General features: G+C 43.6%; 1 protein-coding gene across 1 annotated transcript in view; it reads left to right on the forward strand.

Moving 5' to 3' along the window:
• RHBDL2 (rhomboid, veinlet-like 2 (Drosophila)) overlaps positions 1-23,665 on the forward strand; it is a 58,214-nt gene that overhangs the window by 2,068 nt on the left and 32,481 nt on the right. The gene's annotated exons all lie outside the window — the stretch shown is intronic.

Genomic DNA, 23,665 nt, shown 5'->3' on the forward strand with positions numbered 1-23,665 from the left:
GACCTGCATACAGATTTCTCAAGAGGCAGATCAGGTGGTCTGGTATTCCCATCTCTTTCAGAATTTTCCACAGTTTATTGTGATCCACACAGTCAAAGGCTTTGGCATAGACAATAAAGCAGAAATAGATGTTTTTCTGGAACTCTCTTGCTTTTTCCATGATCCAGTGGATGTTGGCAATTTGATCTCTGGTTCCTCTGCCTTTTCTAAAACCAGCTTGACCATCAGGAAGTTCACGGTTTACATATTGCTGAAGCCTGGCTTGGAGAATTTTGAGCATTACTTTACTAGCGTGTTGAGATGAATGCAATTGTGCGGTAGTTTGAGCATTCTTTGGTATTGCCTTTCTTTGGGATTGGAATGAAAACTGACCTTTTCCAGTCCTGTGGCCACTGCTGAGTTCTCCAAATTTGCTGGCATATTGAGTGCAGCACTTTCACAGCATCATCTTTCAGGATTTGAAATAGCTCAACTGGAATTCCATCACCTCCACTAGCTTTGTTCGTAGTGATGCTTTCTAAGGCCCACTTGACTTCACATTCCAGGATGTCTGGCTCTAGGTCAGTGATCACACCATCGTGATTATCTGGGTCATAAAGATCTTTTTTGTGCAGTTCTTCTGTGTATTCTTGCCACCTCTTCTTAATATGTTCTGCTTCTGTTAGGTCCATACCATTTCTGTCCTTTATTGAGCCCATCTTTGAATGAAATGTTCCCTTGGCCTCAGGTTACAGCCTTTTAAATGCGTAATCTAATTTAATCATAACCCTATTATATTTTCCTCAGCCCCATTTTACATTTGAGAACACGAAGATACAAACAGACAAAGGGATTTCCCTACGGTCACATGGCTAATAATAAGTAGTGGATCCAGAATTCAAATCTAGGTCAGACTCTGGATTCCACACTTTGTTCAAATCCTTATTGTCCTTCAAATTTCTGTGTATCAGAAAGAACAAAAGGCCATCAGCCTTCTCCCAGCTTCCTAGACACTGGCTTCTCACTTGCCGTACATCAGTACATCTCCTGCTCTGGGCTGCTTCATCCAAGTGGGAAAGAACCCAGTCCTTCCCTGATTTGTTCATTCAGTCACCCATTCATACTTCATTCATTCAGTCGTGTGCTCCGTTGGTCCTATGTATATGTTCACAGCTTATAGTGAGCACCCTGTATGTTCCTGATACAGAAATGTTCGAGGAATCTTTCGTTAGTTAATTCAACAAACATAATCTGATTCGTTCTGTGGGTTCCCTAATAGGGATTCAAAGATGAATAAAATAGGTCTTCCCTGGTGACTCAGTGGTAAAGAATACGCCTGCCAATGCAGGATACACGGGTTCAATTCCTGATCTGGGAAGATCCCACATGCTGTGGAGCAGCCACAGTTATTGAGCCTATGCTCTAGAGCCCGAGAGCTGAAAGTACTGAAGCCCACTCGCCCTAAATCCCATGCTTTACAGCAGGAGAAGCCACCGCAGTGAGAAGCCTGCACAGCACAACTAGAGAACAGCCCATGCAGCAACGAAGACCCAGCACAGCCAAATGTGAATAAAGACATAACTTTAAAAGATGAATAAAACAAGTTCTATCTTCAGGGCTTTCACAGCCTTGTGGAGGAGACAGTGATAATACAAAGAAGACAGTGGTACCCTAAGGGGCATTTAATTCTTCCACGTCTGCTTTATTCGTTACTGTATCCCTTGCTTAGCACAATGGCAGGTGCCTAGTAGAGGCTTAATAAGGCTTTGCAGAGGAAATGTTAGGACAGAGTCTTGGAGGGGGTGTTAGGACTTGGCCAGGAAAACAAACTGGGGAGGGAAGATGTTCTAACAGAGAGAGATGCTCATGAAAAGGCCTAGTGCAGGGTGGGAGCTAGAATTGCTAGGCGCTCAGTAAGACCAAAACTAGTGGTTACCAGTGGGGAGAGAGAAAGGGATGGGGCAGGATAGGAGTGGGAGACTGAGAGGTTCAGGCTACTATGTGTAAAATAAACAAGCTACAAGGATATCTTATATAGCACAAGGAAAATGGCCAATATTTTATAACAGCTTTAAATGGAGTATAACCTATAAAAATTTTGAATTACTATGTTGTACACCTGAAACTAACATAGTACCACAAGTCAACTATACCTCAGTAAAAAATTAATTAGAGGTAACAAGGAAGAAAAGAATGAAGGCGGATTCTCTTACAGACAGAAGATTATTCTGGTTTGGCTGATCGATTTGACAGTGAGGACTGGTTTTGACAATTGGATTATATGGCAGACATTTTCCATACACTGAGCAAGCTAAATCTGTAGCTCCAAGGTTTAGAGGAAGACATATCTAAAGCATGTCTCTAATAAAGACTATGCTAGAAAGTTCTATTTTGCAACTGATTTTAATTTGTGAGAAATAATTTATTGTTGACTTAAAAATGTATGAGAGTAACATAGCTTGTCCGAAATTCTTATGGGGCTTCATGAGCAACAAATGTGAACACTGCAGGTGTGTGGCACACACAACATCATTGTCCAGGGCATCACAGTGGGGACTGATCAGGTGAGGTGAAGTGGCTCATCTGGAGATAAGCAGGGGGTAGAACTGGAGCAAGAACCAGGGTTTTCCGAGTGTAACAATTCAGTGTTCTTTCCAAATTTCCCCCTTCTTTCTTCTTCTACTCACTTAGTGGTTTATTCAGCAAACAGTAAGCACCATTAGATAGGATAAAAAAGAAAATTTCCTACTTCCCTGGAGCTTATATTCTAGTAGAAAGAGACAAACAACAGATAAACACACCAGATTTTTATTTTTACATATTTATTTGACTACATCAAATCTTAGGCCGCGAAAGGAGAAGAGAATGGTAGAGGATGAGATGGTTAGATAGCATTACCAACGGACATGAATTTGAGTAAACGCTGGGAAATAGTGAAGGACAGGGAAGCCTGGCTTGCTTGCTCCAGTCCGTGGGGTTGCAAAGAGCCGGACACAACTTAGCGATTGAAAACAACAGCAGCAACACTGAGTCTTAGTTGTCATACCGGAGATCGTTTTGTGGCACGCGGGATCAATACTGACTGTGGTATGTGAGCTTCAGTTTGTTGCACACGTGGGCTCCAGAGCTCCGGCTCAGTAGCTGCAGTGTGTGGGCTCTGTAGTTGTGGCATACGGGCTTAGTTGCCCTGTGGGGCGTGGAGTCTTCCCTTATAGCCCAGTCAGTAAAGAATCTGCCTGCAATGCAGGAGACCCGGGTTCGATTCCTGGGTCGGGAAGATCCCCTGGAGAAGGAAATGGCAATCCACTCTAGTATTCTTGCCTGGAAAATCCCATGGACAGAGGAGCCTGGTGGGTGAAAGTCCAGGGAGTTGCAAGAGTTGGACACGACTTAGTGACTAAACCAACCAACCAACCAATGTGGAACCTTAGTTCTCTGCCCAGGGCTTGAACCCATGTACCCTGCATTGGAAGGTAGATTTTTAACCGCTAGACCACCAGGGAAATTCCCAAACCAGGTATTTTTAGATAGTTAAGTGCTGAAAGTGAATTAGAAGGGGGATGTGATAGAGTATATGGGGTGGGCAGAGGTTGGGCTGCCACTACAGAGAGGCCAGAAAAAGAGCTAGCCTTGAGTGTATGTGCTGGGGTTTGGGGGGTGGGGGGGTGGGGAGGAGAAAGGGTTAGGTAGGGGCAACAGCAAGTGCAAAGACCCTGAGACAGGAGAGAGCTTGGTGTGTGCTTGAGACAGAAAGAAGCCCCTGTGGTTGCAGCACAGAGATGTGGGGAGAGTAGTAGCAGGTTAAAAGAAGGCTGGAGCTAGGTGGTGCAGGATTTACCAGCCATGCCAAGGATCCTGTATTTACCTTGAAGACAATGGGAAACTCTGAAGGGTTTTATTTCTTTGTGTATTTTGGCTGTGCTGGGTCTTTGTTGCTGTGCGTGGGCTTTCTTTAGTTGCAGTGAGCAGGGGCTGCTCTCTAGCTGCTTTGTGGGGACTTCTCATTGAGGCGGCTTCTCTTGTTGCAGAGCATGGACTCTAGTGCGTGGGCTTCAGTAGAAGCCACACAGGGCTCAGTAGTTGTGACACATAGGCCCAGTTGCTCCAGGGCATGAGAGATGCTCCCAGACCAAGGATTGAACAGTGTCCCCTGCATTGCAAGGTGGACTCCTAACCACTGGACCACCAGGAAAGCCCCCTACTAAAGGATTTTAAGCAGACAGTTGATTGTGTTTTGTTTTGGAAGGGGGGCAGGAATGGAAACAGAGATGGAGATTAACTGAGAGGCCCTTTCAGGTGAGACAGCTGCTGTCTACTCTGCTGAGGGGGTGTGAAGGTGAATGGTGTTAAAGGGAAGGCAGAATGGTGTGGAATGTCATGTTGTCCTCTGGCTCTGATGAGGGGCGCTGGTAACTATTGCTATATAACAAATCACTCCTCAGAGCTCATTCTTCTTATATGATGTCACATCTCAAAGAGGGGACATTCCAAGAGGAACAGAAGCAGGGCTGCAGATCTCGGCAGGCCTGGCCTTGGAGGTATCTGGCACTACTTCTGCCTCATGCTATCAGTCAAAATTAGTCACAGGTCTGGCCCAGATTCAAGGTGGGGAAACAAAACCACCTTTTAGTGGAGAAACAGCAAGTAATATGCTCCATCTTTAATCTACTACACTGGGCTTCTGGAAACGGAATAACCACAACTGCCCTGATGAGACTGACCCATTTGAAAATCTAAACCACAGTTTAGTAGCGCCCTCTTCTTACCCGAGATTTTGCTTTCCTTGGTTTCAGTTACCTGAGGTCAACCTTGGTTTGAAAATATTAAGTGGAAAATTCCAAAAATGAACAATTCATAAATTTTGAGTTGTGTACTCTTCTGAGTAGTTTGATGAAATCTCAAGCTGTCCTGCTCCATCTGGCCTGGGACATGAATCATTTCTTTGTCTAGTGTATCCTGCCCAGTCATCTAGCTGCAGTCTTGGTTATCAGTTGAGGTATGCCAAAGTCACCCTTATTTAACTTACTAATGGCTCCAAAGCACAAGGGTAATAATGCTGGCAATTTGGATATGCTGTAGATAAGCTGTGAAGTGCTTCCTTTAAGTGAAAAGGTGAAACTTGACTTAATAAGGAAAGAAAAAAGGGAACTTCCCTGGTGGTTCAATGGTGAGGACTCTTGTGTTTCCACTGTAGGGGGCACAAGTTCGAGTCCTGGTCAGGGAACTAAGATTCCACAAGTCACATGGGGTGACCAACAACAACAACAAAAAATGGTAAGAAAAACAAATTGCATTCTGAGGCTGCTAAGATAAAAATGAATCATCTATGAAACTGTGAAGAAGAAAAAAAAATTCATGCTAGATTTGCTATCTCACCTCAAACCGCAAAAGTTACAGCCACAATGTATGGCAAGTGCTTAGTTAATATGGAAACAGCTTTAAATTTGTACAATAAGATTTGGAGAGAGAGAGAAAGATGACAACATTCACACAACTTTTATTACAGAATATTGTTTTCATTCTATTTTATTATTAGTTATTGTTAATGTTTAATTTATAAATTAAACTTTACCATAGGTATGTGTGTATAGGAAAAACCATTGTATAGATGAAATTTGGTGCTACCCACAGGTTCAGATATTCCCTGGGGACTTGGATTGTATTGCTGTGGATAAGGGGAGACTACTGTATACTGTGTTGGAACAATTTATAGGTCTTTGTTCTCCACTGAGGAAAAAAGAGGGCCTGGGGAATAGGAGGTGGTTTTGTTTTTGTTTTTTTGTGTGTGTTTCCAGAGTATAGCATATACAAGGCATTCAGGGTATGTTGTCCAATAAATTTACACATCATGTAAGAATTCATAGGTTATCAAATCATAGTGTACATGAGAATCCCCTGGGGAGCTGTTACAAAGACAGGCAGATTCCTGGGCAAGACCCCAGCCCAGAATCCAAATTTCTAGGGCAGGGGGTTTCAATCTTAGCTGCACATCAAAAAATCCCAATGCACCCTAGCTCCAGAGGCCTTAGTTCAACTGATCAGGGGTGAGCTCAGATATTAATACTGCTTTACAATCTCCTCAGACAATTCTCATGTGTAGCCAGGGTTAAGAACCACTGCTCTAGGATTAGAACCAGCCATCTCCACTTGACTTGTTCAGATGATTCTGTAGCTGGTTTATGTCAGGGTGACCAGCTGTTCTTGGTGTGCCCAGGACTGTCCTAATTTTAGCACCCTAAATCACATATCCCTAGTCCCGTGCAAAGCAGCACAGTTGGTTATCATCAATGGACCATTATTTAAGAAACATTGAAGATGAGGCAGTGAAAGCCTTTTTGAAGAATACCTACAAATACCTACTGAGAGCAGTGATTCTGCCTCCTTACTGAAGGGACTGAAATAGTATCATAATGTTATCAAACAGAGCCAACTCCTTGAATTAAGGAGGTTGGGAGTTTTCTTTCAGCCCTGTGCTCTGGTGGGCTAGGTCATTGCGTGCTGCACGCTAAGTCACTTCAGTCGTGTCTGACTCTGTGTGACCCCATGAACTGTAGCCCGCCAGGCTTCTCTGTCCATGGCATTCTCCAGGCAAGAGTACTAGAGTGGGTTGCCATTTCCTCCTCCAGGGGATCTTCCCAACACAGGGATCAAACTTGTGTCTCTTATGTCTCCTGCATTGGCAGGTGGGTTCTTTACCACCGGCACCATCTGGGAGTTTTCCTTTAGCTCTGTGCTCTGGCGGGCTAGGTCATTAGCCTAGTTAAATAGTGTGTCTGTCTTTGGGACTTCTTCCATATTCTATTTCTTAGTGTGCATGTGGCAACTTTGAAAGTCTGATCACAATCAACAAGGAAAATGTGTTGAGGACAGTATGAGATACAACATAAAGCTTTGGTCTTTACAGTATATATTATTATTACTATTATTTATTATAATAGAAAACAAACATGTTATAATAGAGTACTTAAATAGCTCTGTGGGGAGGCAGTGGGTATATTAATAGTGGAGTGGCTCAGGATCTAGCCTCAAGAATGGGACAGTGCTCTGGCTTTGCTTTTGATGTGCAATCACAGGTACCTCTTTTTGCCTTAGTTGTTCATCTGTAAAATGGGAATAAAAATGGTGTCTTCTTCACAAGGCAGCTGCTGCTGCTGCTGCTAAGTCACTTCTGTCGTGTCTGATTCTTTGTGACCCCATAGATGGCAGCCCACCAGGCTCCCCTGTCCCTGGGATTCTCCAGGCAAGACCACTGGAGTGGGTTGCCATTTCCTTCTCCAATGGATGAAAGTGAAAAGTGAAAGGGAAGTCGATCAGTCGTGTCCAACTCTTCGCGACCCCATGGACCGCAGCCTACCAGGCTCCTCCACCCATGGGATTTGCCAGGCAAGAGTACTGGAGTGGGGTGCATCACCTTCTCTGCAAGGCAGCTAGGAGGATTCATCAAAATACCACAAGTGATGGGGATTCCCTGATGGTCCAGTGGTTAGGACTCAGTACTTTTACTGCTGTGGGCCTAAGTTCGATCCCCGTTCAGGCAACTAAGATTCTGCAAGCCTTGAGGCACGGCCGAATGAAACAAAAACAAAAAACAAACTAAAAACCCCACAAGGGAAAGTGGTTCTGTGGATTGGGAAGGGGCAGTCATGATAGTCTTTGAATGGGAGAGACACAAAGAAATTATTCCACTGAGAGGTCTTGTACATGACCAGAGTCTTGGTCCCCCACCTTGAACCACAGCCGCAGGTGTGGGATTCCAAAGAAGAATCTTAACACAGAGTGGGCGTGCAGAGACCTCAGGAAGAAGAGCGTCCCTTCCTTAGGTGCCCTCACAATTGAGGGCAAGTGTGCTTTGCTTCAGGAATAAGGAACACTTTTGGAAAAGGGGATTTGTGAAGGTACTTTCTATTTTGTTTTAAAATCTTTTGCCTATTTATTTCAAGAGTATTCTTGGATATGTAGCGAAAAGAAAACAACCACAAACCCATAAATTGGAAAGGCTGGTTCTTAATTTCTGTAGCTAAAAAAGCCCTCTTTCAGGCTATAACCACAGAGAGATTGCTGCAGGACTCTGGAATGAGGCATAATGATGGTCTGCAATGTGATGAAGGAGGCTGTTCGTCTCTGTGGCCCAGAAGCCCAATCCGTGGCCTCTCCAATTACCCAGGTTGCCTAGCAACACCACCCAAAGCCTCCCCACCAGGCCCAGCTGGGCAGCAATTGGGTATACCCAGCATAGTCTGTTGCCCAGCCTTCTGGATACCCCGGCCACATCATGGCTGGACTCAGCCTCTGCAAGGGCCCGCCTGGTACCAATGAATGGGTGGGGCCAGCTGTTTAAAAAAACAATTCAGATGTCTGAAACCCAGTTGTTCGAGTGCAGCTGGGAAGCAGCACAGCTTAGTGATCGAAAGCCTCTCTGTCAAAGAGGAGTTGTCCTAAGGTTGGTGGCCTTGGCAGTGCTCTCCTGGGTGAGGTGAAGAAGGGAAGGTGAGCCTGACTTAGTCCTCGGGTTCTCAGAGAATCACATCCTTTTTCTTTCCTGGACGTCTTTCTCCATCTTGACTCCTTGCAGCAGTAATGGGAGTGGTGGGCGTTCCCAGCCCCGCTTGCCAGTTCTTCTGCAGCTCCCATCTGGGAACTCTCAGAGTCTAGTTGGGATCTAATCGGAGAGCTGGAGGAGGAAGTGGGAGGAGGAAAGAGGGAAGGATGGGATGAAAATACTCAAAACTATGCACACTTCTTGCACACTTGTTACATGGGAATCACAAGCCAGAGGAATGCATGGGGCCTTTGGAGTCAGACACCTTCAAGTCTCCTGCTCCAGCCTTCTTCTCACCAGCTCTATGACCGTGAGCAAGGTGCTTGGGAAGCCTGAGTTACCTTATCCATAAACTGGGGACGTTATTATCCCAACTTACAAGACTGTTGTAAGAAGTAAAGTAGAGCGTGCTCTTAAAGTGTTTGGCATAGAAGCTGGCACACACTAAGTGCTTACCATTATGGCAACTCTTAGAATTTCATTTGATTCTTACAATAATTCTGTAAGATATTGAGGGGAGTAGAACTCGAGTCTTCACAGTGCCAAGCACAAGGAATAGTGCTCCCTGAAGACAGGTGACAGCCCCTTTTGTAACCAATACAGCATGGTAGCTCTGCAGGTCTCAGTGAAGGCTCAGTGATGGCAGAATGATGACGATGGGGCGGCGGAGGGGGGTGCGGAGGAAAAGGAAGAGGGGAAGTGCTTCTCGGTATAAGAGAAGTAACCAAAACTCTTAGTTAATATGGTGTACACGGAATTCTTCTCTCCTTCCCTCTCTCCTTCCCTCCCTCCTTCCAGCATTCTTTTAAATAAACTGTATTTTGGAACAATTGTAGATTTACTAATACATCAAAGTTGCAGAGTTTGTTTACTTTTTACTCAGATACAAGTATTTTCTGAACACCTTTGATGCATCAGGAACTTTCTGGGCTTGAGGAAAACAGCAACAAAACTGTGTCAGCCTCCTGTTGGAAGATCACAGAGATTGTGAGATAGAGTGGACCTCTAATAGTACTCACACTTCTGACACCACATGTGTGCGTCTTCCATGTCAAGCAATTCTGACGCTGACTACCCTGCAGATTGAGGGCTCAGTCCCACAAAGCTGCTCCCTATTTCAGATGCAGTTGCAAGCCTAGGCTTCCAGGGCTTTTGACCAAATGGCTATAATTTCAGCGTTTCTGTCACCTCCCTCCTTGGGTTCCATAATTTGCTAGAGCAGCTCACTGAATTCAGGACTGGACATTGCCTACTATTGTCAGTTTATTATAAAGACTACAACTCAGGAGCAGCCAAATGGAAGAAATGCGTGGGGCAAGGTATGTGGGAAGGGATGTAGAGCCTCCACACCTTCTGTAAATGCATCACCCTCCCAGCATCTTGAACTGTTTACCTAACCTGGAAGTTCTCCAAACCCATTTGTTAAGGATTTATATGGAGATTCAATTACATAGGGATGATGGATTAAATTTTTGACCACTGATGACTAAACTCGGTTTCGAGCACTTCTTCCCATCCCAGAGGTGGGGGACTGAAAGTCCCAACCCTCTAATCACATGGTTGTTTCCTCTGGTGACCAGTCCCCATCCTCTAAGAATAACTTCATTTGCATAAACTCAGGTACAGTTGAAAGAGGCTTATTAAGAATAGCAAAAGATACTCCTCTCACATTGCTCAGGAAATTTCAGGGGTTTTAGGAGCTCAGTGCCAGGAGCTGGGGAGGAAGACCAAATATATATATTTTTTAATATATCACAATGTCATGGTAGATTACAAGATCACTGGAAGGAAATAAGGAGAAACAAAGGGAGACCAGGTAGTTAGAAAGTGAAAGTGAAAGTGAAGTCACTCAGTTGTGTCCGACTCTTTGACTCTTTGCGACCCCATAGACTGTAGCCTACCCAGGCTCCTCTGTCCGTGGGATTTTCCAGGCAATAGTCCTGGAGTGGATTGCCATTTCCTTCTCCAGGGGATCTTCCCAACCCAGGGATCGAACCTGGGTCAACCGCATTGTAGACAGATGCTTTACCATCTGAGCCACCAGGGAAGTCTGGGGAGGAAGACCAAATATATATATTTCTTAATATATCACAATGTCATGGTAGATTACAAGATCACTGGAAGGAAATAAGGAGAAACAAAGGGAGACCAGGCAGTTAGAAGTACACCAAAATTACAGAGCCAGGTAGGCAAAAAGAGCCACATTGTTGCTGCTGCATGCTCATTGCTTCAACCTGCATGAAAGACACAGCTGGCATCGGATGCTGGGTGCCACACTGACTCCAGTGGCACAGCTGGAGGGACACGAGATACTGCTGCCATTGCTTTAAAGTGCGCTGTGTAAAGAATCTTCCCCATCTGCAGAGCCTAAGAACCTGGAAAAGTGAGTATTGAACATTTTTAGCTTTTGTACTGGGAAGTGGTCCTTGCTGCCCACCCAGATTTGTGAAATGAGTAATTGGCTGAGAAAATTAACCAATGACCATTACATAAGCATTATCAAAAGAATACAGTGGAAGTGTTACAGAACCAAACTTGGGTCCACTCATCCATGCACTGAAGCCAATCTGCTGACGCTGGGTTGTGGTGAAGGAAAGTGCTGTGTTTATCGCAGGGCATCAAGCAAGGAGTCCAGGGTGGCTAGTTCTCTAAACACCTGAACTCCCTAATGCGTTTCAGCCAGGCATTTTTTAAAGGCAAGGCGAGGAAGGGGTGACCCAGGGTATGTGATCAGCTGGCACACAGTTCTCTGATGAGGTAACAGGGTGGAGTCACAGGGTTAATGTTATCAATCCTTAGGTTCAGTAGGCCTGGGGGCTCTGTGCTCATTGTCATCAGGTAGTTAACATCTTTCATTTGGTGGGGGTTTTAGTAGCATCTGCCTGCAATGCGGGAGACCCAGGTTCTATCCCTGGGTTGGGAAGATCTGGAGAAGGAAACAGCAACCCACTCCAGTATTCATGCCTGGAGAATCCCACGGACGGAGGAGCCTGGTGGGCTACAGTCCATGGGGTAGCAAAGAGTCAGACACGACTGAGCAACTTCACTTTCACTTTCACTTTCACTTAGTATCTGCAAAACAACTCAGGAAATGTGCATCAGATACTGTTATCTAGGTACCTTAGAGAGGAGCTGAAGCGGAGGATATGGCAGAGAGGTCTGTCCTGGGAAGGCCCCATAGGGTCCTGCTCAGTTACAGAAGTCCTTAACTTAAATTTTTTTGACTTAATTTATGACATAATTTTGAGAAACACTATGTGATATTGAAAATGCTACATGGCATTTTGAGGGACTCCAAGGAGCTCCAGTCCTTTAGGTCTCAGTGCAGAAAGAATTCAGTGAGAGGCAAAGTGATAGAAGTAATTTATTAGAACAGGATGCTTGTGAGGCTTATAAGTGGCCAGGCGAGAAGGTGCCCCACCCCAAGAACTTAGTGGGCTACAGTTTTATAATCAAAGGAGAAGTCAGAAAGGGAGAAAACCACTTTCTTCCTCATTCTCGAGTAGATGTCATGCTTCCATCGTCAGCTCCTCCTCTATGTCAGGTGGGGGAGGTTTTTTTTGTCCCTACATGGTCAAGACACTATGACTGTTACTATGACTGTTGTGACACTATGGAAAAATTATCTCAGATCTCAGTACACTGAGGATCTTGCACTTTGAAATGTTACCTTTCCATAAATTATTGTTTTTTTATGTGTGCAGAGAGCATGTCCTAGGGGTCATTAACTTACCAGGCTCACTGGGCAAGATGTGGGTCTCATGCCACCATGGTTTTACAGTCAGGGGGCATGTCTCATGCTTCTCTTGTGTGGTTTTGTTGCTAAGCAGCCCTGCTTGGTTTTGTGGTTAAGCAAACCTGCTTTCTTGAGTGATCATTAACTTACAAGGGTCTCCCATACTTTTTTCTTGACTTATAATCCCCTAGTGGGATTAACTATTTAAATACCAACTTTATCGCTACTCTGTCCCTATCAGTATTCTCAATAGTGAATAAGGGCACCAAAGAGGTCTTTGGGCTTCCCTGATAGCTCAGTTGGTAAAGAATCCACGTGCAAGCAGGAGACTCCAGTTCAGTTCCTGGGCTGGGAAGATCTACTAGAGAAGGGATGGGCTACTCACTCCAGTATTCTTGGGCTTCCCTTGTGGCTCAGCTGGTAAAGAATCCGCCTGCAACGCAGGAGACCTGGGTTTGAGCCCCTGGAGAAGGGAAAGAATACTCACTCTAGTATTCTGGTCTGGAGAATTCCATGGACTGTATTGTCCAAGGGGTCACAAAGAGTCGGACATGACTGAGCGACTTTCACTTGACAAACGGTCTTCAGAAAAATCCCTTGCCAATGTCTAGAGTCTCCTACGTAAATCTTATGGAAATCTCTTTTTCTACAGATATATATATTTTAAAGGCAAATCACTATTCTGGGTAAATGAGCAGAGCCCTCCCCTTTGCAGAGCCCTCCCCTTTCCAATCCTTGGCCAGCACGCTGGCTCCATGATTCATAACAAGAACAATGCTTATACCAGGTAAGGTCAGGAAGTCGAAAAGTTCTTTCCATTTTTCCTCTTCTTGAGAATAATTGCTAACTTGAAGGGAAGGTCTTCAGTTCTTGTGTGCAGGGGAACATCTCCATTTTTAACCAGAAGGCTCTGAGTCTTTTCTACTTTTCCTGTATTCTTTTTAATAATCTACCCTAGTTGTTCTCTAAGTGTAGGATGACAACATTTCACAGCAGTTCCACCCAGTTTTGATCTGCATGTGTGTGTGTGTGTTCGTGTGTGTGTGATTTCAACAAAGAGTTGACAGCCACTTGCTGCAGATAAAAGGTAGGAGCTGAGGCATAATATCAAGTCTACATTCAAGAAAGCTTAAGAAACCCTAACCTTTGCTTAATGAATAAGAAAGCAGTCAATGTAGTAAGCAATTCACTCCATGAGTAACACTGTGATGAGAGTGACCAAGTAAATAATTTGATAGCTGTAGATGTTTTTATATTTCTGAGACTATAATGTGTTGTAACCATTGGTGACTTGTTTTGAGATCTTGTGCTATGGACTGAGCCTCTGAAAATTCTGGTAATCCAGAAAATTCAGATTATCTATCCCAACTTTGAACCCATGGCCTATATAGGCTACACCCTCATGATTAATGACATGACCCTAGCTTATACTTGCTTTGTGACGCCCTGGGGAGGGGAACCTTTGACCCAGGAAGTGCTGGTGAGCAGATTTCAGCACAGTATAAGGAAGTAGAACTATCAGAAAATACAACAACCTGATTAATGTACTTTAAGTTTCTTTGTAATTTTTCACTACTCTAAATAGATCTGCTCTGAACATCTTTGAATGATAGCCTTGAGTACTTGCTCAAATACATTTCTAGAAGGAGATTTCTAGAAGTAGAATAAGTCTGTTGAAAGGTATATGAGTTTCATATTTTATAGAAGCCGCCCAATTGCCTTGTGAAAAGCCTGCATCAATTACACCTCATAAACGGCAGCCATTCCCATAGAGCCTCGTAAGTATGGATCAGTGTTTTTCATTGCTGCCAATCTGGTCAGTAGTGTTTCCATGGTGGTGAACTGTGCTCAGAAATTCAGCTGTGGGAGCAGAAGGTAAACAGGAGTAGGAGGGACAGGGAATGTCAGATGAGAAGCAGCACCTGTGGAGATGAACCAGAGACAGGCCTCGATATTCATGCAATAGGCACACAGCCAGGTACGGAAGTCAGAGCGTAATAGCGTTTGAGAAGAGAGATCAAAACAAAATGCCACCATCTCTACCAACATGTTCATCTATTTTTAGAATCTACGACAGTAGGTAGACCTAGACGTCAGATCCCTTTACTGCATGTACCAAGGAAGAAGGTCTTCCCTGGTGGCTCAGACAGTAAAGAATCTGCCTCCAATGCAGGAAACCCGGGTTCGATCCCTGGGTTGGGAAGATCCCCTGGAGAAGGGAGTAGCAACCCACTCCAGTATTCTTGGCTGGAGAATTCCATGAACAGAGGAGCCTGGCGGGCTACAGTCCACGGGGTCCCGAAGAATTGAACACGACTGAGTGACTAATATACACTCACACACATACCAAGGAGAAAGCAGACACAGAGTGAGCTCAGCTAAACTGAATGGGTCAGATACTTTTGCAACACAGGAAATATATTTCACTAAAATAAATAAAATGATGGCCTTGAGGTCATAAAATTTCTGGAAATTTTGAAGTCTGGAAAAAAGAGAAAAATTGGGGGAGAAATGTAATCCTTGTTTTTCTAGCTCCTTTTATAGGGGTGTGTGTGTGTGTGTGTGTGTGTGTGTCAGTCACTCAGATGTGTCTGACTCTTTGTGAACCTGTGGACTGTAGCCCGCCAGGCTCCTCTGTCCATGAGATTCTCCAGGCAAGAATACTGGAGTGGGTTGTCATTCCCTTCTGTAGGGGATCTTTCCAACTCAGGGATTTAACGTGGGTCTCCCACATTGCAGGCAGATTCTTTACTGTCTGAGCCACCAGGGAAGCCCTTTTATAGATATAAAGTTGTGTTATTAACAATGTGGAATTTTATTTCCTCGTGAAATGACCGTGTATGACTAGGGCTTATTAACACAATGTTAATCACTCCTACTTGAACTTGTTTTTTAAAAAAACATTTATTTATTTATTTTGCTGCACCGAGTCTCAGCTGTGGCATGTGGGATCTAGTTCCCTGACCAGGGATTGAACCCAGGCCCCTTGCATTGAGAGTGTGGAGTCTTAGCCACTGGACCACCAGGGAGTCCCTGAACTTCTTTTAAAAGTGCCTTAGTATTTGCGTTTAAGAGCTGCTGATCTTAAATCCATACTCTGTTTTGCCATTTATGAGACATGAAACAAACTAGAAATAATCATCAATATGCAAGGAAAATGAATTAAATACTGGATTGGCCAAAAAGTTCATCCAGGTTTTCCACAAAACATTGCAAAAAGCCTGAAAGAAAGTTTTGGCCAACCCAATAGCTATTTCTATACACTTAGAGTCTGACCCTTGGAGACTGGGTGAGTGTGAGAGAAGAAGCCTTTATTTTCAGCAAAGTTACTGGGAAAAAAGTAATAAAAGGGGACTTCCTTAAATTTATTAACTATAATCTATTATAATGTGCACCCTTGCCTAATGGAATGCATTTGAAAAAAAATAAATGTGACCTGCCAGGGTCCAGCCCCGGCTAGATCCAGGGATTCCCTCGGGAGGATGGTGTTGGCGAAAGGATAGCAAAGCAGAGAAACAGAGGCTTGAGCTAACTGGTTTACGCAGAAAGCCAATAAAACCTGTGCCATCAGGTTTGCACTGACCACAGAGGCCACAGACGCCCTCTCAAATTGCGGAAAGTGCCCCACCTTAGGCATCTTCTCGAGTGGGTCTTAGAAGCCCGGGCAAATAAGTGGTCTCAGAGGGCCCCCGTGCTCCAAATTAGTCATCCTGAAGGAAGAACAGAGAAGAAAAGGAGAGAAAAGGAAACAAGAAAGAACGACATGGGGAGACCAAGCTTGATGAGCATGGCCCACAACTTTATTTTCCAAAGTAGTTTTTATACCTTAAGTTGTGCATAGAGGATAATAGGGGGAGTATAGTCATGCAAGGTCAGCAGTCCTTGACCCTTAGCGAAGCCAGGCTTTCTTTCTGCAAACTTATATGCAAAGGCTTTAGGTGATTTACATCATCTTCTGGCCAGGAGGCCTGGTAACATTTTATGACCCTTTCTTCTAAATAATGGTTAGTCAATCAAAAAACTTATTTTCTCTAAAGGTGATTATTCTAAAGTCAGGCGCCACCCTCTGAAAGCATTAGATAAAGTTGCATTCCTATAGGGCAAAGGTGTGGTGGGCTATAACAAGAAAAGAAGTAACTCAAGGGTCCAAGGTTACAAACATTAAAGCTACTACTTACATTTCTATATACCAACTATATTAATCAATACACTCCCAGGGACACAGTAGATAAGGGATATGGAAACTTGGCAGCAAGCATTAGCTCAACAAAGAAATCTCCTCTACTAGTTCTTTTCTAACAATTTTAACTCTCTGAGAAGCTCTGCATTGTTAGAATATCTTAAGCTTCCCGTGCCTCTCTGCCTCTCGTGGTTGGGAGGCTGTGAACAATCACATGTGTAGCTGCAGGAGTTCGAACAAACCTGTCAGGCAAGCTAGAAAGTCATCAGAGGGGTTTGAATTGAAACACTCCTATTATGCCCAGGAGACTTATTAACTAGAGCTCCAAGTTGATTTTCTTCAGAGAAAGGTGGTTGGGGATAGCCCCCTGTTAATGTCAGAAGAGTTGGTGAAAGTCGTGAAATAGTAAAACAGACAGATTTTGGTTTTGGGGTAGATGCTCGGGCAGGTCCAGGGGGCCTCTCGAGTTCTGATTCGCCTTTGCATGTTAGATCCTCTCTGCATTACCTTTGTCATGGGTGGGAACTCCCGTCTGGCTCCCGGCAGTGACCCAATTCCTAGTAATTTGCAATGTGAAAATAGACCCCAGACTCAGTCCCACCCTTCCTTCTAGCCATCTATCTGCCTATCCACATACCCACTCATCCATCCATAGCCGATAAGACTAATAATTAAGGCATGTTTACTATGTGCCAGAAATTGTCCTAAGGTTTTATATGCATTATCTCAAATAATCTTCCCCAAAATGCTATGAGGTGGGGTTGCTAGATGCAAACTATTACATTTAGAATGGATAAACAACAAGGGCCTACTGTATAGCACAGGAAGCTGTAATCAATATCCCATGATAAGCCGTAATAAAAAATAATACAAATAAAAGGATGTCTATACGTGTATAACTGAGTCACTTTGCTGCACAGCAGAGATTGTAAATCTCTGCACAACACTGTAAACCAACTATACTGCAATAAAAAAAATTAAAAATGTTATGAAGTAAGTGCTGTCCTTATCCCCACTTTAATTTTTTTTTTCCACCTCATTATTTGGCTTGCGGGATCTTAGTTTCCCAAACAGGGATCAAACTTGTGTCCCCTGCCATAGAAGTGAAGAGTCTTAACCACTTTAAAATGGGATCTGAAGATTTCCTGATAAATTAAACACAGAATTACCATATAACCCAGCAATTCCACTCTCAGGTATATACCTGAAAGAATTGAAAACATGTACTTAAATAAAAACTTGTATCGGGATGTTCATAGCAGCTTTATTCACAGTAGCCCAAAGGTGGAATCGATCCAAATGCCCTTAAACCCATGAATGGATGAACAGTGTGGTTTTATCTATGTGATGCAGTATTATTCAGCCATAAGGAATGATGTACTGACACATGCTACAGCATGGATGAACCTTGAAGACTTTAAGTGAAAGAAGCCAGGCTCAAAAGGCCACATATTATATAATTCCATTCATATGAAATATCTGGAATAGGTAAATCCATAGAGACCAAAAGCAGGTTAATGGTTGCCTGAGGCTGGAGGGATGGAGCAAGAGGGAAGTGACTTCTTACTGAGTATGAGGGTTTTGTCTGGGGTGATGAAAACATTTTGGAAATAGATAGTGGTGATGTATTTAATGCTACTGAATTATATACTTTAAAATGGTTAATTTTAGGGACTTCCCTGGCAGTCCAGTGGTTAGGACTTTGTGCTTCCACTGCAAGGGGCCTGGGTTCGATCCCTGGTTGGGGAACTAAGATCCCGCATGCTGCTTGATGTGGCCCCCCCACCCTCCCCAAAAAGAAAATTCCAGTGGAAAATACTCAGAGGGTTTCCCAGGTGGTGCTAGTGGTACCCCTTGGGAAGATGTACCATTTCCAGTGCAGGAGACATAAGAGACGTGGGTTTGATCCCTGGAGAAGGAAATGGCACCCTATTTCAGTATTCTTGCTGAGAGAATCCCATGGACAAAGGAGCCTGCTGGGCTATACTCCATGGGGTCGTAAAGAGTCAGACACGACTGAGCATCTGAGCATGTGCATGAGAGGAAGTTTAGATACACTGGACTAAGCTGAAAATGTCAGTAACGTTGGGTACTGTTGATTAAGCACATGCTAATGACAACATTCAGAAAACTACGATCATGGCATCTGGTCCCATCACTTCACGGGAAATAGATGGGGAAACAGTGGAAACAATGTCAGACTTTATATTTTGGGGCTTCAAAATCACTGCAGATGGTGACTGCAGCCATGAAATTAAAAGACACTTACTCCCTGGAAGGAAAGTTATGACCAATCTAGACAGCATATTCAAAAGCAGAGACATTGCTTTGCCAACAAAGGTCTGTCTAGTCAAGGCTATGGTTTTTCCAGTGGTCATGTATGGATGTGAGAGTTGGACTGTGAAGAAAGCTGAGCGCCGAAGAATTGATGCTTTTGAAGTATGGTGTTGGAGAAGACTCTTGAGAGTCCCTTGGACTGCAAGGAGATCCAACCAGTGCATCCTGAAGGAGATCAGCACTGGGTGTTCACTGGAAGGAATGATGCTAAAGCTGAAACTCCAGTACTTTGGCCACCTCATGCGAAGAGTTGACTCATTGGAAAAGACTCTGATGCTGGGAGGGATTGGGGGCAGGAGGAGAAGGGGATGACAGAGGATGAGATGTCTGGATGGCATCACTGACTTGATGGACGTGAGTTTGGGTGAACTCCAGGAGTTGGTTATGGACAGGGAGGCCTGGCATGCTGCGATTCATGGGGTCCGCAAAGAGTCAGACACGACTGAGCGACTGAACTGAACTGAACTGAATGACAAACAGTATATTCTATCTAGTCTTCACAGTGACCTTGAAAATTTAATATTATTATTTAGTTTGTGTGTGTGGTAAAATACACATAAAACTTACCATTTGAACTGTTTTTAAGTGTATAATTAATTCATAGCATTCACGTTATTGTACAACCATCACCATCATCCATCTCCCGAACTTCTTCATCTTCCCAAACTGAAACTCTGTACCCATTAAACATAAACTTCTCCATTCCCCTGCCTCCCATCCCTCGAAGCCCCCATTCTATGGCTCACAGTCCCAGATCCAGGGCTATTTACTGGGGTGGCATATAAAAATAAGACATGGCCATTCCCCAGTCTGTCTAGCCTGTGTACCCGCCCTTCAGTGACCTTGACACTGCCTTTTCCCACCAAGTTAGAGAAGGTCAGTTGCAGGAGGACAGTGTTGCTGAAGTGCGCAGAGGGGATGCCTGTGGCTGGGTAGTAGGAAAAAGAAGTCACCCAATGGAATGTGGTTGGGATGAAAGGCAGGGATGAAGGGTTTTCAACAGGAAGCTCAGTTAGGAAAGTGGAAGGTCAGAATTGGGAACATATTGCTTGCTTTTCTTCCCAGATTGTTCAGAGGAGTACGTGAGAATTTGCATGAGGATGTGCTTTGAAGAGACTGGGCTGCTCTACACACTTCGTTAGAACTCACATTACAACAGAAGTGGATTTATTTAAAGGGCATAACTTAGCAGAGCAGTTTCGATCGGGGTTGCAGATGACAAGGTGTTTAGTGGATACAAACTCATCCTTTAAGACATTGATCCACAAGGGGAGGGAAGAAATTGTACAGTGCTTGAGACTTTAGGGTCCAGCGAAGGTCTCGTACATATGGGTCTGTTTTTATTATATCTTTTTTTTTTTAAGTTTAAGGTGTGCAACATAATTATTGTTGTACAACTTACATATATCATGAAATGATTAACACAATATGTTTAGTGAGCATCCATCATTTCATAGAGATACAACATTAAAGAAATAGAAAAAACATTTTTTTCTTTATGATGAGAACTATTGGGATTCTCCTAACAACCTTCATTTATAATGTACAGCAGTTAATTATCTTTATGATGTTGTAGTGTTACATCCCTAGTACATATGTATCTTGTAACCACAGGAGAGGTAAGAGATGTGGGTTCGATCCCTGGTCTGGGAAGATCCCCCTGGAGGAGTAAATGACACCCCACTCCAGTATTCTTTCTCGGAGAATCCCATGGATAGAGGAGCCTGGCAGGTTACAGTCCATGGGATCGCAAAGAGTCGGACACAACTGAATGAGCGGCAGCAGCAGGAATTTGTACCTTTTGACTACATTCATCTAATTCCCCTTCCCACCCTCACCTTTGGTAGTCACATATATCTGATGTGGCTGATCTTTTTTTCTATGACTTTATTTGTTTTTGAAATAACGGACCCACAGCACTGTTACTTCCTGGTATACAGCATCAGTTCAGTTCAGTTCAGTCACTCAGTCGTGTCCGACTCTTTGCGACCCCATGAATTGCAGCACGCCAGGCCTCCCTGTCCATCACCAACTCCTGGAGTTCACTCAAACTCATGTCCATCGAGTCGGTGATACCATCCAGCCATCTCATCCTCTGTCGTCCCCTTCTCCTCCTGCCCCCAATCCCTACCAGCATCAGAGTCTTTTCCAATGAGTCAACTCTTCGCATGAGGTGGCCAAAGTATTGGAGTTTCAGCTTTAGCATCATTCCTTCCAAAGAACACCCAGGGCTGATCTCCTTTAGAATGGACTGGTTGGATCTCCTTGCAGTCCAAGGGACTCTCAAGAGTACAGCATAGTGATTTGTTATTTCTATACATTACAAAATGATCACCATGAAAAGTCTAGTTGTCATCTGTCACCATACATAGTTATCACACAATTATTGACCGTATTCGCCACACTACATTTTATTCCGGTGACATTTATTTTGTAACTGAAATGTACCTCTTTATCTCCCATCTTTTTCTTACCTCCTCCCAACCTCCTCCTCTCTGGCAAAAACCTGTTTGTTCTCTGTATCTATGACTCTGTTCCTGTTTGATTGCGTTTGTTCACGTGCTTCTCAGATTACCTACATAGATGAAATCATACAGCATTTGTCTTTCTCTGCCTGACTCATTTCTCTTAGCATAATACCCTTTCAGTCCATCCGTGTTGTTGCAGAGCAAGATTTTATTCTTCTTCATGGCCGAGAAATATTCCTCTGTGTGTGTGTGTGTGCGCATACCACATATTCTTTATCCATTCATCTATTGATGGGCACTTAGATTGCTTCCATGTCTTAGTTACTGTAAATAATTTAGCATTTAACATGGTGGTACATTTTAATTGTCTTTGGATAAGTGCCTAGAAATGGAATTTCTGAATCTAATGGTAATTCTGCTTTTCTTTGAGGAATCCATATACTGTTTTCCATGGACTTCCCTGGCGGCTCAGTTGGTAAAGAAACCACCTGCAGTGCAGGAGACTCTGATTTGATCCCTGGGTCAGGAAGATCCCCTGGAGAAGGAAATAGCAACCTACTCCAGTATCCTTGCCTGGGAAATTCTGTGGACAAAGGAGCCTGGCAGGCTACAGTCCACATGGTCTCACGAGTTGGACCCAACTTAGCGACTACACCACCACCATGTACCACTTCCACAGTGTCTGTACCAAAGTACCTTCCTACCAACAGGGCGTGAGGCTCTTTTCTCAGCACCCTGGCCAACACTTGTTATGCTGTCTTTCTTGATAACAGCCATTCTGTCAGGTGTGAAGTGATTCTCACTGTGTTCTTTTTGTTTGTTTTTGGCTGCACTGCATGACTTGTTGGATCTATTTTCCCGACCAGGGATTGAACCTGGGCCACAGCAGTGAAAAATGTGGAGTCCTAACCACGGAGATGCCAGGAAACTCCCCTCATTGTGGTTCTGATTGTGTTTCCCTGGAGATTAGTGATGTGCATCTTTTCATGTGTCTATTGGCCATCTGTATGTCTTCTTTATAGGAAGAAAATCTACTCAGGTCCCCTGTCCATTTTTCCATTGGGTTGTTTGTTTTTTATGTTGGGTTGTATTGTGAGTTCTTTGTGTATTTTGGATATTAACTCCTTGTCAGATCTATCATTTGCAAATATCTCCTCCCGTTCAGTAGGCAGCCTTTTCCTTTTGTTGGTAGTTTTCTTTGCTGTGCAAAAGCTTTTTAGTATGATATAGTCCCATTTGTTTGTTTTTGCTTTTGTTTTCCTTTCCTGAGGAGAAATATCCAGAAAAAATATTGCTAAGACCGATGTCAAAGAGCAGACTGCCTGTGTTTTCTTCTAGAAGTTCTATGGTTTCAGGTCTTACATTTCAGTCTTTAATCCATTTTGAGTTTATTTTTATATGTGGTGTAAGGCCGTCTTTTCCGCATTGTATATTCTTGCTTCCTTTGTCATAGGTTAATTGCCTGTATAGGTGTGAGTTCATTTCTGGCCTCTCTATTCAGTTCCTTTGCTCTGTATCTGTTTTTGTGCCCGTACCATACTGTTTTGATCACTGTAGTTTTCTAAATTATAGTTTGAGTCAGAGAATGCGGTACCTCCTGTTTTGTTCTTTTTTAAGATTGTTTTGGCTGGGTTATCTGTAATACTAAAAAAGCTTAAGCTTCGGATTTCTACTTACACAGGCTTCTTCTAAAGTATTCTAAGTACTTTTATAGTTTTTCTGTTTTATAATTTTAATATAATGATATTTTTTTCCAGAGCACGCCCCCATATTGTTTAAGCTTCAGCATACACAAAATGTAGACCCACTCCTGCATAAAGGGCAAAAATGTAGTGAAATCCCATCATGCAAATATAATCATGGTTAATTCTCCAGATGTTTTCCCTTCGTATCAATACATTACTTAAAAAAAAATTGGATTGTACTCTATGTAGTGTCTGGAAACATTATTTTTTTTCCTTTAGTGTATTTGAGCCTCCCCCATTCCTGCCAGGGGCTTCCCTGGTGGCTCAGTGGTAAAGAATCTGCCTGCAATGCCGGAGACCTGAGTTCGATCTCTGGGTTGGGAAGATCCCCTGGAGGAGGTCACAGCAACCCACTCTAGTGCTCTTGCCTAGAGCATCCTGGCAGGCTGCAGTCCATAGGGTTGCACAGAGTCGGACACAACTGAAGCGAGTAAGAGGCAGCAGCACCCATTTTTTTGGCTATGAAAATATTTGATTAAATAGTTCAACCAGAAGTAAAATATAACAGAACTAAACCAAGAGGAGAAAGACTGTACAGATAGCACCATGACACATGGAGAGGAGGGGGTATGTAGTTCAGGCCTCACTGTTACAGACATGCTGCCTCAGTAACTTATGCATCTGCTTGGTGTCTCTTAGCACAGCTGTAATTGTACAATTATTTGTGTGATGTTTATTGAC

This window comes from Bison bison, unplaced genomic scaffold (genome assembly GCF_000754665.1).
Source record: "Bison bison bison isolate TAMUID 2011002044 unplaced genomic scaffold, Bison_UMD1.0 scf7180017864484, whole genome shotgun sequence".
Classification (NCBI taxonomy): Eukaryota; Metazoa; Chordata; class Mammalia; order Artiodactyla; family Bovidae; genus Bison; species Bison bison.